This window comes from Triturus cristatus, chromosome 11 (genome assembly GCF_964204655.1).
Source record: "Triturus cristatus chromosome 11, aTriCri1.1, whole genome shotgun sequence".
Taxonomy (NCBI): domain Eukaryota; kingdom Metazoa; phylum Chordata; class Amphibia; order Caudata; family Salamandridae; genus Triturus; species Triturus cristatus.
In genome coordinates, this window is record NC_140594.1 from 101646087 (window position 1) to 101661900 (window position 15814).

A 15814-nucleotide genomic window follows, 5' to 3' on the forward strand; every position below is an offset into this window, starting at 1 on the left:
AAGTGAAAGGGGGTGGAGTTAGAAGTCTTGTATATAGCCAGTAAGCTAGCGATGTCTGAAGAAGACTGATTGCGATTGGCTTTTTTGGGGCGCGGGAGCAAGGTACTCCTCGGGAGTTTGGGGAAGTGTTTGCCAAGGGAATGGGGTTGTTTGGAAAGGTGGAAATCTTAGTGCTTAGGAGTGGGATGGTAGCCTCAAGCTGGGAGATAGAGGAGATGAGAAATCCTAATTTGTTTTCAAGAGAGAGTAGGGCTGAACACGAAATGTTAGGTGGCTCTATGGATATAGGAGTGAGTACAATAGGTGAGGGGGGCATGGAACGGTAGGGGTGCAGGGGGTATTGGGGTGCAAGAGTAAAAGGTGGAGACAGATGGTGGTTGAGAGAGGTTGTTGGTGGATCTGAGGTGGAAAGAGAGCTATCTTTGCTGAAGTTGAACCGAGTAGAAGAATTGAGATCAAATTTAGGAGGCGATAGGTGAGGAACGAGGAGGGAGGGCGGAATGCGAGGAGGGGAGTCATGGAATGTCAGGAAGTTTGGGGAGAAGAGAGGAGAAAGGGAAAGAGGGGAGTCATGGAATGTCAGGAGGTTTGAGGAGAAGGGGCTGGAGAGGTCCCGTAGGCTAGGAGAGGTGAATGTATGGGGACAGGCAATCTTGTTGTGTACAAGAGTTGAATTGCTCTTAAACTATTGGTTAGGATCTGTGTGCTTTAATTTCTGCCATAGTAAGTGACATGGGACCCTATCAAAGGCCACCTTAAAGTCAACAAAACATTTGAAAAGTGTGTTTTTAGAGGCAAAGGCAGATCTAATACAGACGTCAAGGGCAATTAGATTTGACAACGTGCCCTGCCCGATGCAAAAACCTGATTGATTCCACGGAATGAGGTCTAGGGAGTTGGCCTATGCTACTAGGTCTTGCAGGACTAGACTTGCAAAATATTTGGAATCAAGGACTAGTAGAGCTTTCAGTAGTTGCCAGTATTGCATCTCTTTTCATTTTTGTAGATTGGGTGTATTATTGATCCATGCCATGACTCAGGAGTCAGCTAGTTCTCAAGCACTGAATTATATAAAAGATTATGGGTTTTTGTCCAGTACTCTGTGTTAGACTTAAAAAGTGCAGCAGGCAAACTGTTGGAACCCAGAGCCCCATCTTCCTTGTTCTTCCTAATGATGTCTTCTAGGCTTCTTATATTTTGGTCAGTGAGGTTGAGGGGCCGTCTGTCAGCATTGGCCACTCCTGGGAGTATAGTTGTTAGATTATGCACCTTCTGTGTAAACTCTTTTTGCAGCAGCCGGGTTGGCTGTTGTAGGTTTCCTTTGCTACTGTATGATTCAATGTAAAGTACGGTATTGTTGTTTTGTGTTGGGTCCATGATGGAATTCTATTTACCCAAATGTTGAACCCATAATTCTTCTGTGATGTTTGTGTTGCAGGAGGATGTTGGATCTTTGTCAGCTTCATTTATAATCTTCCAAAAAGGTTCAGGGTTATTTGCTTTGCATGTGTGAATCACCTTGGCCCAGAATTTCTCTGAGTAATCTTTTTTGGCTGTCTGCACAGCCCGCTTATAATTCTGGGGCATAGTTCTTATTTTCCCCTGCAGAGTGATTTCTTAGCTGTGATGAGCTGTTTGGTTATCCTACGGTAAGATTTCTTTTTGATAGTCACCCTGTGCGCTGAAATCTGACTGTTACAGAACTTCTTTAACAGCATTTCATAATATTGTTCCCTGTTAATATCGGATTATGTACTGTGAGCTGCAGCTCAGCTAGCAGCTTAATGCATGTTTGACCCATTTGTTCAGGCGAATTCCCTTGCCACCTTAGCCACCTCGGATGTTGTGCTGTCAAGTCGGCATTGAAGGATTGGCGGGGTGGCGAACGCGGAGGCTGAGTTTTAGCGTTATTATCTGGATGTTGTGATCGCTGTCCCTGCGTTCCTCAATCCGAAAGCTGCTGATGTATTTGATGAAAGGTAGAGCTGTGGCAGACTAGTCTATTATGGACTCAATACATCAATATGGTATCAATACAGACTTCCTTGCTTAATGAAAATGTGTGATCCTAGGCAATGACTTTATTTTACTGAGCCTGCTGTTTATTCATTATCACATATGAGAGCACCTTCGAACACTTAATCTCAGCATGTTCGTTGTAGAAACATGCTCCATCTACAATAAGAATATAGGGCACTTGTAGGGTACCCCTGATTTGCCTCTTAGTTCACCAATTGCATTGCCATCAGGGGTGGGGGCAAGAAGTTTTATCAGTTCATGTTCAAAAACTCTTTTTTTTATAAATACTTCTGAAATAATGTTCTGAGGTTAAACGTTTTCAGATGTTAAACAAATACACTTTTTTCCAATTTTGAAGACCACTCTACATATTCTAAAATGATCTTTGTTAGATAATTTATATGCTGAATATTTTCAGAACTCGCCTCTTGACAAGACTTTTAGAGCTAGAGCCCACCATTGGCTCGGCTCTCCCTGTCAATTTGTTGGCTCGTCCACCTCTACCCTCAGCTGACTGTACACCAGTGGGTGGAGAGACAGAGTGTAATTAAAGAATCACGGATGAACTCTCAGGATTTGCTTGGATATCACTGGAAGAATGGTGCCATGATGCCCACAGACAGCCGACAGAGATAGTGACTACTTCTGCAGGGTCCAAAGATGAGGCAGTCTACGCAGCCCTAAAGTAAAGGGGGTAACCGTTTGGGATGAGGGAAGGGTCTGGCAAAATTCAAGTGAAATTCAGAAAAGAAAACAGCTTATTCTATGCCATACATGGTATCTGTTCTCAAGCTGTGAGGTTTGTCATATTCAATTTGCAACCAATGCCTGACCTTTCTTTAGGTTTCTCCTCTGTGCCTCTCCAGATTTGGTCTAGAAAATGTCAGCTCAGTGTAGTCAATTCCGATGTCACATTTAACAAGGCAAGGTACCCTGGACAAGCAAGAGAGGACTTGCAAAGAGGATACAAGTAGCCAACCTAAACACAGGGGCTGAAGGTCACCGGAAGAAAACTTGCTTCTGAACTTGAGACTTGATGCAATTGGTATGCAGCTTGCTCTCTGTCCCAGAGCAGTAGCAAGTTATGCATAATCCTTTACTACGATCAGCTTAATGATTTATCAGTAAAGTTAATAACTAATCAATTGACATAACCTTCTCCTTGGCTGTCACAGGGAAGAAATGTGGAGGTATGACGATATATTCTGGTGTCAAAGAAGCTTATTTGTGGTTTATATGGATTCGAGTGTAACAAGATTTAAGGTGCCCCCTTTTAATAGAGCTGTCACAAAACTTCTGCTTTGGCTGAAATTTGTAACAAAAGGTTTTGTGGGACATTTTTTGGCAAAAGATATTCCTGCAGGATTTTTAGGTTTTGGATGTGCACTTTCATCAAAATCTTTTGTTAACAAATAAAAAAAAAGCTTAAAATGGTCTTAGAGCCCGCCCATTACTTACCATTGGTTGGCTTTGAGGTCACTCTTGTTACCTTGCTTCTTATTTGTTGGCTCCTCCTGCTTCCTCCTGGGGTTTCAATGTTTATCCTTGCATGGACCTAGGACAGTTACTCGTCTCCAGCTAGTGTTCTTCCACAGGCCATGCACCCTTGTTGATACTTTTTAAAACCGTTTGCCATGCACTCCATGAGAGTGCATGCGGCTGTAGTCTGTACCTCTGCCCGTTCCTCATGTTGCTGGTCCCTCTGGCCCTCCTCCTTCTGCCCATTGTTGCTGCTCTCCTCCTACTCCCCAGCACCTCCATGTTGATTTCACTTCACCTCCATCACCCGTTGTTGCTGTTCCCCCACTCCTCCCTTGCACCTTCCTCATGTTGTTTACCCTCTCCTCCCACTGTCCATTGTTGCTGCTCCCTCTATCCTCCCCTACACCTCCCTCACATCACCTCCCCTGCTCTCGCTGTCCATTGTTGCTGCTCCGTCCAACCTCCCCCACACCTCCCTTGTGTTGCTTGGTCATAATGCACCTCAGTGTGGTATGATGTGCAACATAGCTTTAAGAAAAAAAGCACTACGACGCAGTCCATGCAGGCTGCCTCATGGCTCTTTTTTCTTTACTTTAAGTCATATTGCACAGCAGCCCGCGCTTACTTCTTTTTCCACACTCAATGCTCTATACTCATCATCCTCATCACCAGCATCTTTACTATTCGAAAGTACATTCACATTGCGATGACCACACATCCCAGCATAGTGACTGACCAATTTTCTTGCATTTCTAGCCACACAACTCCTCATCTGCCAAATAGTGGATGCTATTGCACCTCATACAACTGCCCTTAGGTTTATTGGTAGCTTTTTAACTATTACAAATGTACCTCTCATGTAGCCTTTGAGCCTGATTCCCAAAGGGACTTGTGTAGTAAAGTTATGAGTGTGGAGTTTCCGCACTCGGGCGGGAATCTCCGCTCTGCAGATCTCAGTGCAGAGATTCTGCCCAAGAGCGGAGACTCCACACGCGCAAGTACTTTTGTGAATCGGAGTGTTTAACCACGCATACAGCTTTGCAATCTCCCTGCAATATATTTTTCTGCACTTTCATCACCATACGTTCCTCATTCTTCTGTCCATTGACATATTTTGCAAATTTTGATGTAATCTATTCTGCCCATGCTACACCTAAAGCTTCTTTCAATGTAGAGCAAGGGGGGCCGGAAAGCATTTCTTGAATGTTTTTGTTCAACGTGTGCATCACTAATTGTTTACCATTAACCCTCCTAAAGCTGTTACTATACTATTGATTGTTTAATTCCCTAACTCTACAAAATAATTTATAGTGTTATAAAATAATATTAGTTTGCAACCCAAAATAATTCACCAATTGTTTCAGATTTTCACGTATAGTCAAATTGTCCCCACCTTCTTGAACTTGCACCTCTGGGAGAATGCGATCAATTCTTAACTCTTTCTCGCCTAAACAATGCATTAAGGTGGCCTGTTTCAAAAATCTGATAAACGTTCTCCAGGTGCAAGTGTGTGTATCTTAAAAGCATCATCCCATTCCTTCCATCGCGTGTTAGGTTCTCTCGGAAGAGGTAAACAGCATGCCAGAGGCAACATTTGCAATATACTGAGGTATTATTTCATAAGTACTAAGTCTATAATAGAGTATTTTCTTTTTCCCAAAATAATAAACTAAAGTATTAAAAGTAGCCACTCTTGTGTTCTCAAATGAATAAAGTAAAATGACAATTGTAGTCACTATACCCTATGTGCTCATAACTGTTTTAAAATTGCACTGATTCCAAACGACAGATGTATTTAACTTATTTATGTCTTTTGAATGAATGGTACCTGCCCTTCAATTAATGAATATACATACTAATGAATCGAGGAAACTTCTTGTAACTTCAGGATGAGTTTATTGCACACCCACCAGACAGTCCACACCAGCAGCGGACGCTACAGCTGACACTCATCATCTGAGGTCTACGCAGCTGACATGCCCAACATTCCCAAAAGGAACTAACCATTAAAGGGCAAGTTACAACACATACATTAGCCTCCTAGCCCTAATTAATTCCCTTTAAAATGCTATCGATATTTTCGGTCAACATGTGGCTGTTTTTAATTTGCTCACCAGGAGATCACCAAGGCAGAAATTGTACTCCAGCTCCACTGCCTCCGCCCCCCCTTACATCCCATTCCTGGGTCACGCTCCATACAACTGGACATGAACATACATTTCATACCACATTGGCATTTATTAAAAGAAAAACTTCAACAAGGGAACAAAAGTCAACTTTGCACAACTTTACTTCCGAGCACTGGGTTTAGTTGTGAAGAAGATGTTAGTGAAGACACAAGCTGATGTACTCGTTTGTTTGACTCTGAAAGCGCCAGTGGACCATCCATGCCAAAGGAATCCCGCAGCTCGAACCTGAAACCTTAAGCCTGTGGAAAACATTTACACAGGTTTTAATGAGTAGGCCCGGGGTAACAGGGATGTATTGAAGAATAGCATGAGGACAGCTTCTCAGTGGTAGATTAGCTTCAGAGGAGCCAATAAATTGATTCGATGGATAGAAGACATTACATGGATAAAAGCGCTGGTGATCTACTGTTGACCCACTGGAGAATGAGAAGAGCAACAGGTGCAAATAAAGCAGGACGCAAACTAAATAAACCAAATAATAACTGAAAGAGGCAGGCTTCCAGAAAGATCATCAGAATACCTCAGTGCAGGGAACCGGAGGGGCAGCATTAGAAAAACCGACAAACGTGCACCGATTAGGGAAAATGAGTAGCGAACTGATCGGCCAAAATAAACCACAAACGCGATGTTGCCTGGCATCTAACTGCAGCCGAGTTGAAAGTCGGAACCCTGAAGAACAGGTTGAGGTCTAGCACGCCTGACCCGGAAGTTGATTGATGAATCCTGCTAGAGACGCCGGACCCCATTGCTGTGTTTGTTGGTCTTCAAGTCGGGCAACACGTCAGAATAGCTGCTGCTCCTCTTGCGGCTAAGTCGCTGATCACGGTGAATCCTGACGTCATTTTATAGATCTCATAAAGGTGAAAGCCAAGTCCTCCCCGCAGGCAGCTGAACCTTTGATTTCCAAGTTCCTCAACTCCCTTCAACAGGTTTAATAGGAGAAGCTATCATACCTATGCATATTGACAACATAGGGAGTTCAATACAAACAAGCATTGGCAAAGCCAATAGGTATCACCTATGCAAGACCTAGTTGCTTTGCCAATGTGTTTTAGTCATGTTGTACACTAACATGCTGCTGTTCAGCATGGCTAAATGTTAGTGGCATAGAGTGGAGAGTCAGAGTGGAGTGGCAAAGAGTGGAGTAGAGTGTTGTGGAGGGGAGGGGCATTGGGCGGAGTACAGTAAAGTCGAAAAGAGTGAAGGGGCCTGGAGTGGAATGTTGAGAAGTGGCACAGAGTGGAGTGGTGTATAATGGATGGTTGTGGAGTGGAGGGGTATAGAGCGGAGGGGTATAGAGTGAGAGCATAGGGTATAGTGGCGTGGAGTTACATAGAGTGGAGTGGCCTAGAGTGAAGTGGCATAAGCAGAGTAGAGTGGAGCATAGTGTCAGAGTGGAGTGGCATAGAGTGTTTGTAGCGTAATGTCGTAGAGTGGAGGAAAGTAGTGAGTCAAACAGTGGAGTGGCATAGATTGTAGAGTGGAGTGGTGTAGAATAAATAGGCGTGTCATGAACCGAAGTGTTGTGGAGGGGTATAGAGCGGAGGGGCATAGAGTGGAGTGGCATAGTGTATAGTGACTTGGAGTTACATAGAGTGGAGTGGTGTAGAGTGGCCTAGAGTGAAGTGGCATAAAGTGTAGTAGAGTGAAGCACAGTGTCAGAGTGGAGTGGCATAGAGTGTTGTAGGGTAATGTTGTGGAGTGGAGTAAAGTAGCGAGTCATACAGTGGAGTGGCATAGAGTGGAGGGTGTAGGGTGGGCCAGCTCTTGAATGGCTCCTGGTCTTCCACAGCGTCGCCTGGTCCTCACAGCTGCAGCTCCAAGGTCACCGTCATCTCTCCTGCAACACCCGACTTCGGTGAGCATTCACCTTCCAGGTGGCCTGGTCACTTCCAAGTGACATAGACTCTGTCCCCTCTGCTTGCACGTACTTATCGACTTGTATCCACCTCTAGGTCCCACTGGACACTTTCACCTTCTCCAACAGTAGCATCTTCCTGAAGTCCTCCATTGGGTTTGACAGCAGTTTCCGACGTCACATCAAACCTATGCACCCGGCTTCCCTAGTGTAGGTATCCTGGTTCCTAGGGTATGCACGGTTGGGGTGGCTCTCCAACCTTCTGTCTTACATGGGGTTTCTTCAGGGTCCACTGGGAAGGGCCCTTCTTTAAGATTGCAACCACAACTTACCGATTGACTTGCATTTATCCCACGGTCGTGTTCCCACTCTGCACACGGCCTCCGTAGGGCTCCTGGTTACTTACCTTGAGTGGTTCCTTGGGTCCTCAGCACTTCTCCGTCTTCTGGGTATAGTCTTGACTTGAGTCGTGGTTCGCATACCACTATTTTACTATATGGTGTGGTCTCCCCCGCTGACCAAACCATATACTGGTGCTACTTGCCTGTTTCTATTGAAAAGTATTGTGTGCATTATGTATATCTCTGGCTAGGAGATATGTGTTTGTGAGTATCTTATAATAAATACATATTTTTATAAATACACTGTGTGGTTCTTTTTCACTTAATCTACATCAATAAGATTATGTTCTGGTAAAACAAACTGCTTTAAACTCCTTCTGGACTAAGCCTAAAGGCTGCTCGCCACAGCTACCACTTAGAGACCACTAAAATCACGGTAAGGGTTGTCTGGATTGGTGCAAGGTGCCCACTTACATAAGTGTACTCTATATACCAAGCCAGCTTCTCACACTGTCGTAGAGTGGAGTGGTGTAGAGTAGAGTGCCACAGAGTGGAGTAGCAAAAAGTGTCATAAAATGGAGTGGCATAGTGTGGAGTTGCATAGAGTGGAGTAAAGTGGCACAGAGTGTCACGGAGTGTTGTAGACTGGAGTGTCAGAGTGGAGTGTTGTAGAGTGGAGTAGAGTGGCCTAGAGTGAAATGTCAAAGAGTGGCATGGAGTGGAGTGTGTTGGAGTGGAGCTTGTGACGTTGAGTAGAGCAGAGTGTCAGAGTGAGGGGCATAGAGTGTTGTGCAGTGGAGTGGTGTGGAGTGGCGTAGTGTGGAAAATGCATGGTGTGGAAGCACACTGCAATTAGAGAAAGCACATTTTCAATTTAAAAAATGACCAATATATTTGCACATACAGTTTTACTAATACAACTATACAGTGCACAAAGGATAATGTGTGGAAATGGCATCACCTAGTGTACTAATTTGTTTTGATCATATTAAAATATTTGTTTCCACCACACTTCCGAATTACAAAACAAATGTGCTTCATTTGTGCTTTCCTAATTCTGATATATTCTGAAATATTTGCTCACTTCATTTATAGACATTACAATTTTGTTGTGTGCTTGAAAAAGACATTTTTCCCAGTAGCTAGCAAGATTGTCACATAAATCCTTTCACTTTGAAGTCAGAGAAAGAAAAGTAAACACCAAGCTCCCTTGGAGGATAGACGTTGACATTTAATCTCGTTCATTAAAAGCACAGCAAGTGTGACAAGATAAGAACAAAATTTAAAGGCCTGTTTATAGAAAGCTCGGACGCGTGGAAGAATACAAGGAGCGATGGTGAAAAAGCCTTACTTCACAGGAGGGATGAAGACATGCTGGACAGCCTAAAACAAAGCCAGCAAACAGAAAACCAGAAACTGTGAGTTCCAGACCACAAAGCCAATGGTAAGCAATGGACGAAAAGCATTCATAGGGAAGCTTTCAGAATGCCCACAGGAAGCCTTTTCACAACCAGACAGCTAGGCTTCGATCTAAAAAAGGGAGGAGATTTCTTAATGATATTTAATATCGAAGCACTAGCATGCCTAGTTCTTTAATGTGTTCTGGAGGGTGTATTGTTTTTACTGTCTAAGACTAGTTTGCACACCCCAAAAAAACCATAGAAACATCGGAAAATAGACTAGTCGCAATTTTATATTTTTACCAATTAAAAATAAATATGGATAAATACCAGAGTTTTAAAAAACAGTAAAAAATATAACTAAAAATGTTGAAAATAATAAATGCAATAAAACCGGAAGCTATTAGTAGAATACAAAAGAATAGTCAAGATGCAATTTAGCCTCTAAAGTCTCTCTGCCTGCTCACCAGTGCACCTAGAGGGAATGAGATCCAGCTAGTCGACTGTCAGAAGTACCTTTTGAATGGATCTGACTCCACTCTTCAATTCACCAGACTGAACTGTTGCTTAGCCATGTTAGCAAGACCCTAGTAGTCACTCCTTACTTGAACAACAGCGAACGATAGAGACCTGAATTACTCAGCGCAAACTTAAAGTTGCTTCAAACTGTTATCATAAACTAGTGAGCACAGCTGCAGGTTTGCAGAGGACACCTATATCCTCAGTTAAATGTGCACGTGAGAGAGCCTGCACAACCCTACTATTGTGATCCATCTCAGAGTAAGGTTTTTTTTTTTAAATCGAATTTGAGTGATGGAAACTTGCTAATTTCAATATAAACTACTGTGGCGACAAATTCTCTAAACCAGAAGCTCCTTTGAAGGCTAAAAAGGAAAGTACAGTAAAATCAAGCTACTCTCAAAGTTACTGCAAACATGGTTAAGAGAACAAAACCACACGTTTAAAGGATCTGGAATAATTGGCACTCTAAAATTAGGAAAGCTTTAATCTCCCTGCACAACATTAAAAAAAAAGGTGTTAAATGGCTAACATTGTCTACTATCCTGGCACAAGGAAAGTGACTGAGACCCGCCATGACCAATTCCTTAAATCACACTTCAACAAGTCCATACCAAGATTTTTCAAAATGGAGTCTAAACAAAACAGGACACGTCCCCTTGAAGCAAACAGATTTCATCCATATACCATAGGTATATTCTAGTGGATGGATACTGTCAAACAATTCAATTTGGAGCACCAAGATTCCAAACTTTGTGTATTTGCGAAGTAATATAAAAATAGACCTATTAAACACTCGGTTACCTTAATGTCGTCCTAGTGCTAAGGAGACACAAAGTAGTCTAGCCGGAAGAAACTGAAATGGCCATCACCCTATTTCGAGTACAGCCTGGTTTGCAGATCTTTTATAAAGGGCAGTAGTTGATTGCAAGATTGCAGCGTATCGGTAAAGAATTCTTAAGTTTGGTTACTGCCACTGAGAAAGTACACCCATCCAGTCTGGCACAACCCAATGGTTGGCGGCAGAAGACCTCAACTGGTAACAGGGAAGATATTTAATACATTTTTGTTGAAGGTAAGATGCACCAAACTGGTGCAAGGCTTGAAGACAAAGCAAAGCGCATAAAAGGTAACATGTTTGGAGACTGCTAATCAGTGCAGAGTTTTCAGTGCTGTTGAAGATGAACTGCGTGGCCACTGAAGTGCAAGCTTTCATGCAGTGTTTTCAATATGATGCAGGAGTTTAAACAGGTCTGAGGTAGAACCCAAAACTAGGGAATTGCAATAGTCGAGATGACTACGGATCGTGGCCTGCACCACCAAAGGACAAGTTTGAGGGGGGAAGCACTGGAAAGATTTTAAGCAGCATCCTCATTAGTAGAAAAGAAGTGGATGGTGGATATCAGACGTGGGTGTTTAAGGAAAGGTCTGTGTCAAAATTAAACCAGAGATGATATACCTTGGCCACTGGGGCTAGGGGAGGGCCCAATCGTTGTGGCCAAAGGTCAACTGGAAGACTTACAGGAGATTTCCACCCAGGTACATAAAGTAGTTCTGACTCATTGGACTTAAATTTCATGGAAGTGTCTTCCAGTTCCACTGCCATTGCTATCATACAGTCATGAACACTGTCCAACAATTGAGAACAGTGCTGGTCAAACGAAATTAGAACGTGTCATCCACATAGCTCATTAAACTGAAACAGAACAACCAAATCAGAAGAGGCAGTGGGTGCATATACAGATTAAACAGCGTTGGACTCAGCGAGGAGCCTGGAGGCACATCTTGAACTAACAGTTTAAACTCAGAAAAGAAAGGTGCAAGATAAACTGCCTAAGCCCGATGATGCAAATAAGATGTAGTCCAATGCAGGGGGGGCCCACCGAGTCCGACTTCTAATAATAACCTGAGAATCAGCCTCTCATGCGACACTGTTTCAAGAGCAGCTGAAAGGTCTAGCAACAAGGCAGAAGATAGTTCCTGGTCTGCTACTATTCACAGGGCATCAAAAATAGAGACTAGAGCCATCTCCATGTTAAGATGACCCCAAGCCAGTTTGAGCAGAATCTAAAATCTTGTACTCCCCAAAGAATGACAAAAACTGTCTATTTTAAAAATGGAAATAGGTAAAAATGTGTTCTTTCCAGTACCTCTCTATGATGTCAGTCATGACTGCAAGGTCAATAGCTCTGCATGTTGACAGTATAGGGAGATTCAAGAAAGGTGCAAGATTTATTAATGAAACTTAGGTAAACCAGTCCTCATACTGCGCGCATCAAAATCCTAGACACTGAAATTCGAGTGTACATTTTTTACATAATTGTAGAAATAGACTAGTTGAAGCTTCATTTTATAGGCAAAAAAATACATCCAAATCCACACAGATTTGCCAAAATTACATAAATAAATCAAGGAGCCATAGGTGCAACACATTGAAGCTGCGCAGGTGCAGATTTCTCTGCGGCTCACCAGTGAGCGATTCAAGCTCATGGTGAAGGGGCTTCTCATCCCCTCGGTGTCTAGGGCCAGTCCCCTGAAATGAGTCCACTCAAAACTAGACAGGGCATTGGCAGTCTCATCCATCTCCCCAGGATTATGTGCCACAGTGAATGCTTTCTTTAGGTATGTATGTATGCATATGGTACTTCTATAGCGGCAACCTAGACAAAAGGCCTTCCAGCCTGACCACAAAACAATGTGCGTTAGGCCCACAGCCTCTCCCTAAAGGAAAAAAGCCACTCTAAGGGGAAAGGTTCAAGAGTTGGTGCCAGAGATATGGTCCCTGGCCATTACAGCATGCACCATTTGGGGCAAAAACTCACCACACAGCTGTGGGTCATACCCTCAACTGATAAACACTCCAAATCAGCTTGGCTGCAAGGCTAAGCTTGCAACAATGCTATTGCTTTAAACTTAGTGAAGAGGCCAGTTGTAGGCGAACAAACGACCGTCCGTAAACGGTTTTGGGGCCCGCAAGGTAGGAAAAGTAACTCCCCTACCTGTCACAAAGGGAGTCTAATTATGTGGGAAAGAGGCTGACTAGATTACATTGTCATAGGAGCCGTACTACAGTTTAAGGATCTAGTGACATGACGGGTTAGTTAATGGTTCTACAGATTGAACCTTCCCAGCTGTGTCCGAGAACTGACATGATTGAATATACATCCTACATCGCAGCCAAGACGTGGAACAAACTCCCCCTCAGCAACAGATGAACCCCCAAACTGCAAGCATTCAGGAAGAGCCTCAAGACCTGGCTCTTTGGATGAGACGGAGCTGCTCAACCTCCCCTACCCCCAGCGCCTTGAGACCCTCACAGGTGAGTAGTGCGCTTCATAAATCCCCGATTGATTGATATACTGGGTCATTTAGAACCATGAGTAAGTACAAACATAGATGTAAGTAGCGTTTGCACCCATTTAAACACTTGCTTGGATAATGATTCAACTGCACATTGCACCTGGTTTGTGCATAGCAGTTTGCCACTTTCTTGTAGCTGGTGGCAACTGCCCTACAAATAAGAGTGCAAAGGTTAATAACACAGAAAAAACTGATCAAAAATCATTCGTTCATGTTGATCCATGGTACTTATTACAGAGGTCATTACCAGTTCAAAACCAGGTGCACACCACACATTCTGCTGTAATGTTATATGCGCTACGGTGGTGTTGCGACCTTTGTCACCTTGTGACTCTAAACTGCTCACCAGACACACACCACTGATAGTGAAAATAAATGAGATTTGCTGGCAGTCGAGTGTCTCACCTCAAGAAAGGTAAGAATTGTACACACCCTTACTACATACCCCATTGAATGAAGCTTAAACATCAACCTAGAAGTACATGACCTCCTGTTAGGCAGCACGCCTTGCTATCGAGACACTCGACAAACCAAGCTTCTGTTAAAGGCTGTCAATGGATGACTAACCACAAACCGATTCTAGCACTCTTCCTTCAACAGCTAAAACCTTCAGATGCCTGTTGGATTGAACTGAGCTGTAGACCACAGGTCCTTTGATAAAGGAGACATGCCGCAGAAACTGGTAGGGGCTACCCACCCCATCAAAGGGTTGTGGTTCTTGCACTTTCTGCTCCCTATGATGGCACAGGACACATTGTGTGCACCGATGCATACTGCCGCTTTTTGCCTTTTCCCTTCTGCGTTCAGTTTCTTCTTGCCTTCTGTACACACAAATGCAAGTAGCTTTATCCATGGAATTTTATGAACGCTTTGAGCTAACAATTGGTATTTTTAACTGACCTCTGTGCTCAGAATTGGTATTTCGGTAAGGGCTGTAAACGAACATTTTTTTTCTTTATTAGTGCGATCAGCTAGCAATTGGTATTTCTATCAGCACTGTAAACTGACAATTAGTTTTTTCTATCAGAAATGTAAACTAACAATTGTTCTATCAGCACTGTAAACTAACAATTTACATTTCTATCAGTGCTGTAAACTAACAATTTGTACCTCTATCAGCAATTTAAACCAACAATTGGAATTTCTATCAGCACTGCATTTTTAGAAATACTCTGTGCTAACAACTGTTTTTTCCATTATCCCCAAGAATTGTTTTTCTATCAGCACTTTAAGCTAACAATTTGTATTTCTATCAGCATTGTAAAATAACAATTGACATTTCTATCAGTGCTGGAATTTCCATTATTACTCTGAGCTAACAATTGTCATATCTATCAACATTTTAAGCTAACAATTTGTTTTTCTATTAGTGCTGTAAACTAACAATTGGTATTTCTATCAGCAATGTAAACTAACAATTGGTATTTCTATCAGTGCTGTAAACTAACAATTGTTATTTCTATCTGCGCGCTGTGCTTAGAATTGGTATTTCTGTAAGGGCTGTAAACTAACATTTGTTTTTTTCTATTAGTGCAATCAGCTAGCAATTGGTAGTTCTATCAGTGATGTAAACTAACAATTGGTATTTTCTATCAGCACTGACAGAAAGGTCAATTGTCAGTTTTAAGCCAACAACTGGTATTTCTACTTTCACTCTGAGTTCACAATTGGTATTTCTATCAGCACTTCAAGCTAACAATTTGTATTTCTAGGAGTGCTGTACACTGATTGGTTTTTCTATCAGTGCTCTCAGCTAGCAATTGGTATTTCTACCAGCAGTCTGATCTACCAATTGGTATTTCTATCAGCACTTTCAGTTAACAATTTGTATTTCTAGGAGTGCTGTACACTAATGATTGGTTTGTCTATCAGTGCTCTCAGCTACCAATTGGTATTTCTATCAGCACTTCAAGCTAACAATTTGTATTTCTATGAACGCTGTACACTAAGTACTGATTTTTCTATATGTGCTTTCAGCTAGCCATTTGTATTTCTACCAGCATTCTGATCTCCCAATTGGTATTTCTATCTGTGCTTTAACCGTACAACTCGTATTTCTATCACCACTGCAAGCGAACAATTGATTTTTAGTTGTCCCCTAGACAGAACATATGCTGTCTCTTGTAGACCTTTCATTTCGCACCATGGGCTTAGAGGCCACCCCTTGCTTACCATTGGTTGACTTCACTGTCACTCATTTCCTTTCTTTTTAGTGGCCCGCTACTACATGCTTCCTTACTCTTCATATGCTTGTCCTTCCAGTTGGAGCAGGGACGGATTACTTGTGTCCTTCCACTGCTCATTTTCTTTTTCTAATAAACGTCTTTGTATTTAACAAATGTCAGCATTAGTGCACATCATTACTACATTCTCTGGTTGGTAATACATATATTGCATCACACATTACATTTCTGTGGTAATTTGTCATTAGTGACTTGACAGATCATTCTAAAGGGATCTCCCCTCGAGTGAACCCTAATCTCCCACCTGGGTAACTTGACTTCCCTCACGCGTCCCTATATACCTCCTACTGGCTCCATACTTTTTCCCCATTTCTAGGGGTAGCCTCTACTCTCAAATTGTTTTCTCAGCAGCGCAACACCAATCCATGTCCATTTTCCAGCGTGCCACTGTCGGTGGTTGAGC

The 15814-nt window shown here is 42.7% G+C and overlaps 1 protein-coding gene and 1 long non-coding RNA gene across 3 annotated transcripts in view; one reads left to right on the forward strand and one right to left on the reverse strand.

The window, feature by feature from the left end:
• Nucleotides 1–15814, forward strand: part of SLC2A11 (solute carrier family 2 member 11) — a 422108-nt gene that overhangs the window by 46855 nt on the left and 359439 nt on the right. The gene's annotated exons all lie outside the window — the stretch shown is intronic.
• The window catches only part of LOC146783418 (uncharacterized), a 67073-nt gene that overhangs the window by 11026 nt on the left and 40233 nt on the right, over nucleotides 1–15814 (reverse strand). The gene's annotated exons all lie outside the window — the stretch shown is intronic.